This window comes from Anastrepha ludens, chromosome 4, assembly GCF_028408465.1.
Source record: "Anastrepha ludens isolate Willacy chromosome 4, idAnaLude1.1, whole genome shotgun sequence".
Lineage (NCBI taxonomy): Eukaryota > Metazoa > Arthropoda > Insecta > Diptera > Tephritidae > Anastrepha > Anastrepha ludens.
The window spans coordinates 53,220,563-53,226,562 of record NC_071500.1 but is presented as its reverse complement, the minus strand read 5'-3'; the positions used below and the strand labels follow the sequence as shown (position 1 = coordinate 53,226,562).

Below are 6,000 nucleotides of genomic sequence, written 5' to 3'. Positions count from 1 at the left end.
TGCCAAAAAAGCTGATGAAAGTCCAAACGTTGTGAATATTCAAGTGAAACAGGATGCCTCCTATGGTAAGAACTACAAAGGCAGAACTGCGAGGGCTTTAACACCGAAGGAAACTAGCAAAATCCTTAGGATTGCATCAAATTCCGCACTTCCAACAGCAGAAATTAAATAAATGACAAATTTTGCAGCCAGGAATTCCACCGTTCGAAGGGTTATTCTAAAGGCACCACTTCTGAAGCATAACAAATTACAAAAACACCACCTTTGAATGAATTTCGTAAAGAGCACCGCCTCGATTTACCATGAGGATTTTGCAAGAGACCACATGGCTTGGAGCTCTGTTACAATGCGGTTCCCTTAACCATTTTCTTCCATAAAAATTATAAGCTCTAATCAGGTGATGCGGAACAGATCACTGTACTGTATTTACAATGGCATCAAATTATTATATTGTGTACATATTACATTAATGTAAAATAAATTAACTGAAAATAATCTTAACAAAATTGTCTACCCAAATACTCCCGCATAATTGTTACACTAACCAAAAACGATAAAATTTAATTTTTCCATTCTTGAAGTGTCTCTGATGGCCTCGAAAGCAGCTGAGTATGTTATCAAAAGTCATCCACCGACCATAATGTTGGTCGGTCATAGGTACTCCTCGGCGGTCAAACTTGTTTTGATATCATGCTAAAGTCAAACACTGGAAGGTGGAAACTGGAAGCAGCAGCGCAAGAGATATGCTCTGAGAGAGATAGAGAGTGGTGCCTTTGTGGAATTAAATGCTTGTGGAGGAGGCCGTAAAATCCAACGTCAACCAACCAACCAAACCAGCAATATTGCATACTATTCTTGCACGCTCAACCACATTCCACACGCTCATTGCTGAGAGCACACACATACATGCATACATGTCACAGATACGAAAAACACTTGTAGCCAGCGCAGCATTTGTATGTTGTTGGCATTTTAAGATTCACAGCTGGTCGTCAATTAGATAACAGGTTCCACAAAACACTTACACACATAAGCATCAGTGCAGATAAAAGCAGGCAGCGTTGGCGTTAACGTCGCCTCCGACTATTATTGACAGTTGCCTTTGCTGTCGCCCATTAATGCTGCAGCCACTATTGGCAACGCAATATTCGGCCTAAGTGGTCCTTTTGCCAGCAATTATAAGCAGTTTGTGAGTGGCTCAGTGGATGCTGCTACTAAGCATATATGGCCAGCTTGCTGTCATTGTCGCTGCCCGTGGTAATAGCAGCAGCGACACACGACGTCGCCGTCAAAAGTAGCGTCATTGTTTGTGTGTACATTTGCGTTCATCGTGGTAGTGGTGGTAGTGTTTGGGCCCTGTGTTGATATCGAGCAGATTGAATGTGCATAAAATTTATGTTCTTTGTTAGTCCATTACGACGAGTCTGCGAGTATTAACGTGCGCGTACGCAAGACACTTATTCACAATACCAACGCGTTAGTTTCATTCGTCGTTCGGTAATAGTGTTGATGCCGTAAAGTGAATTGGCAAAGGAAGTTGGTGGTCACTAAAGTAAAAATATGGAATATTTAAAAATAATATGTTGCGCTGTTAAACCATTAAACATGTGTGTGCATTAAGAAATTAACATTTTATGGCCTGTTATGAATTTTTTAAGCCCAATAAATTCCTAAACAGTTTAATAAAATCGGATTCATTACTTTTACCAATTGGCTAACTGTTCGTGGATTATCTTAGTGATCTGCCCAAGTCTCTAAATGATATACCAACGAAAGAAAAGCTGCTAAGCTATTGTGTACTCATCACCCTCGGGTAACTTGCGCGATTCGCAATAGCCCCACAGTGGTTCAAAGTTACACACTCACACATCTAAATACATATGTAACGTAACCAACTTGGCTGCCGATCACACAACCAACAAACTATTTATTCACCAACTTACTCCACCAAGTCATTCCTCTTCGCGCCGGGAACCCGTCGCTTATTCTTATGATAGTGCTAAAATACATGTGTACCTCTCTTCCACATCTTTACAGCAATTTTGCTCCCCATCTTAACAGTGATTCCAGTAAAAAATGAAAATGAAATAGAAACAAAAGAAATGGAAAATGTTGCAAAACTTCCATTAAACGAGTTTGACACATAAACGCATTCAACAATACCGTGCAAACATACATATATGTGTAAAAGTGTACGTGTGTGTGCTCGTGCTCCGGAAAAACCTGTTGCGCTCGATACTGCATTCATGCTCAGTGGACTTTACACGGAGCACATTCATTCTATTGCAGTGTGTGTTGCATGCAACCAGAAATGTCGTGCTGACAAGACGTCGCCGTGCTGCACTCAAGTCAGTCAAAGGGGATACCAGTAAAAAAAAAAGCATCGTAAAAGGTAAATTATCGAATTAAATGCAACTTAGTGATTTTAGTTGTATTCAGAATTGCCGGTATTTGAAAATTCAGATGAGCTTAGTGGCTCCATAAAAGTTAATATTTTGATTATTAATGAATTAATAAAATTATAACTGGAAATTCTTAAAATTGTTATTATAATAAAGCAGGATATAACTGCGCTGGGACGACTCAAAAATACTGCTTGTTCCGGTATTTATTTTAAATCAAGCCAAATATTGGCTATTTAGGAAATAAAGCCCTTTGCCCCAAGTTTTCGATCAAGAAGATAATCGTTATTTGATGTAAAAGAACTCGAATTAAAATATATACATCACTCTCAGTAATTTTCGTACTCCTATAAGAATCCAAACCTTTTCCAAGAGTACTTCAGAAACTGCAAAATCTACTTCACAATAGCCAAATATATAAGGTGGCGCAATGGCAGACCTTCGAGTACATTTCAGCCATGAAAAAGCTTCTCATGAAAAATATCTGCAGGTCGTAGTCGGCTTAAAACTGTAGGTCCTTCCATTTGTGGTACAACTCCAAGACATAGGAGATCGGTCAAACACCCGAAAACGATGTAAACGCCAATTAGATATTTATAACATATAAGTATATATTAGGTAGCGCAAAATTAATCACCCTATCGGAAGATAGGGTTCATCCTGACAATTGTGAACTAGATAGCTGCAGCATACATACAAACAGACAGGCAATGGAGGGCGTATAGGTTAAAATAAAGGTTCCCATCATTTCTTTTATTTAGCAAAACATTTATTCAAAAACAAAATTGGGTGGTTATAGTTTATAAACCGAAAATGTACTTCGGAAACTGTAATAATATATGTACTTCAGATCAGTAAATTGCATTTAGACCAATATTGGCATTCCAGCTACATTTAGTGCGCTATTATATGCACTATACAAATAATTACAATGCGTAGTAATTTCCGTCTTCTTAACTTTCATGAAAATGGGGTATTCTAAAATACATTTTACGGTTTTTGAAATACACTTGACGTTTTCTGAAGTACACCTGGAAAAGATGTAAATATATTATACACAACATTTCTAAAGGTTATGATCTAAAGCTAGAACTCCATATGAAGCGTTTCAGGAGTTGTGGCTATCAGCACTTCATTCAGCTATAATATTTATCGGCTGAATAAAGTGCCCACGCATGCAGTTCTAGCTTAAGGCTAAAGGGCTGATTATGCGTAATACACATACATTGTAAACAGTCAGATAAAAATCAGTTGAATACATTTCCAACACGGCAATATTTTTACAGATTTCCATGAAACGCTTGTCGTTATTGTTAGTATATTAATTAATATAAGAAAATTGTTAGTATAATGTGATTGTCTTTTTACGAAATACTAGATTCTACAATATTATATGAGATTGTGAGGTAAGCATAATCAGCCTCAAGTATTCTGAAGTTATGTGAAGTATGCAAAAGCATACCTTTTTGTTGTTGTTGTAGCAGCATAAACATTCCGCAAACATATACAGATAACGCTGTTGAAGTGACAGACCTTGGCCGGATATAAATCCCGCTCGTTCTTGTTACGTAGATCCGACTGTGCGACATATGCGAGTAGTTATTTCATTTAATAATGAATAACACAAAGCTTGGAAAATGAAAAATTGGAAACCAAACAACTTGAACACGAATGAAGTTATTTTAAAGCTCTTCATATAAAGCATGAGATACATAGGTCGCTCTGAAAAGAAAAGATCAGCCGAAGGCTTCTTTGACGAATATGAGATTTAATGCTCTCAAGAAGTAAAGGAGAGTCAACTACTCTACTTACAATGTCAAACACAAACGAGAGAGAGGATATAACCCTCCTACTATGCAAAAATTTGAAATTATTTAGTAAACATCAAGCGTTATAAGAAGGAATTGGATCCTTGAACTTCAGCGATCGAAGAACAAAACGAACAATGTTCTTTTTCGTGCCCTAATTATGAACCCCAATTGAGTTTTCGTTAACAAAATCAGTATGGGGTAGAATAGCAATTTTCAATAATGCTAACTTTCATTTAGATCTCCATAGCCATTTAACAAAAATAATGATTTCATGTAATTTGAAGTTTAGTCACGACACCGTATTCCTCTAAGCGGCACCGTATTGGAAAAGCGAAATCAAGAAGTTCTTCGTATCAATTTAGATGTAGATAATATTATACCAAAACCATTTAAGAAAACGTTTCCTTCCGACAACAGCCGACTAATCTGTAACCACAACTTTTGCGTCCAAAAGGACAAAACGACAGATCTTCCAGCTGAGTAAATTAGGCTTTTAAAACGAATAAAGTTCGATTAAAACCATATACCTAAAAATAAAGAAAGGTCTCCAAAGACCTATCGCCTTCTAGTTTATGCAATTGTCTCTGCATATTCATTTTTTGAATTGTTTTATAAGAAATTTGAGCTGTCATAATCCAATGGCCTCTTTTTGACAGATTTTAAGTAGAAAATCTACAAGTCACTAAAATTTTTTCGATTTTGCTCGCGAATCGAATGAAAATAATACAAGTTTTGAATATCGGTCAATATAATCATCTCCCGAATTCCGAAATATAAAAATTTTACCGAAAAATTTTAGTCGGCTGGCTTAGAATATACAGCTGGAAATGCGTTTACCATTAACGGATGGCGATATCGAGATTTAGAAACATAGCTTTTTTTAATCTATTCCGGGTAAACACGCCAAAAATGTAATGTAGTGAGAAAAGAAAATAATGCCAACCTAATGGCCAGTGAAAAAGTGGTGTGAACAGTTAAAGTAGGGTGTTGTTTTCCCATTCTTATTTCAATTAGAGTGGTATTTTTCTTTCATAGGTTTATCTAAATCCAAAAATACTTCGCAACTGTTGCATGCAGCAATTGACATGAGAATTAAATGATTTCTTTGAAAATACGTATGTATGTATGAATAAGTAAAAAACTAATTGCATAGTGGGACTGTGGTGCGGTAAGAAATGCGTGAAATATTAATGTAAATTTCCACATTTTATTTGCGGTTTCGCGAAAGGAATGCGGTTGCGCATGCTTGGCAGCAATAATTAATAGGACTATGAATAAGTTCGTGCGGTTTTTTTTCGAAATTTGAAACTTTATTGACGTAAAATGGTTACAAATTTAATATTCAAAATATTGTCCATCGCTTACTACTACTTTTTCCCATCTTTCTGGCAATTCACGGATTCCCTTTGTGAAAAATTCGGTCGGTTTTGCCGCAATCCACGAATCGATCCATTTTTTGACTTCATCGTAATTACGGAAGTGCTGGTCAGCCAGGCCATGTTGCATCGATCGGAAGAGATAGTAATCGGATGGCGCAAGGTCTGGACTATACGGCGGGTGGGGTAGGACATCCCATTTGAGCGTTTCTAAGTATGTTTTGACCACTTGTGCAACATGTGGCCGAGCATTGTCATGTTGCAAAATAACTTTGTCGTGTCTATCGGCGTATTGCGGCCGTTTTTCTCGCAGTGCTCGGCTCAAACGCATCAATTGTCGTCGGTAGACATCCCCCGTAATCGTTTCATTCGGTTTCAGTAGCTCATTATACACAACACCCAGCTGGTCCC

General features: G+C 37.3%; 1 protein-coding gene across 1 annotated transcript in view; it reads left to right on the top strand.

Moving 5' to 3' along the window:
- The first annotated feature begins 1,425 nt into the window (after positions 1-1,425).
- Positions 1,426-6,000, top strand: part of LOC128862371 (EGFR adapter protein) — a 108,789-nt gene continuing 104,214 nt past the window's right edge. The window contains exon 1 of the mRNA XM_054100949.1: positions 1,426-2,392. The gene's annotated coding sequence lies outside the window, so the exon portion shown is untranslated. The remainder of the gene's footprint in view (positions 2,393-6,000) is intronic.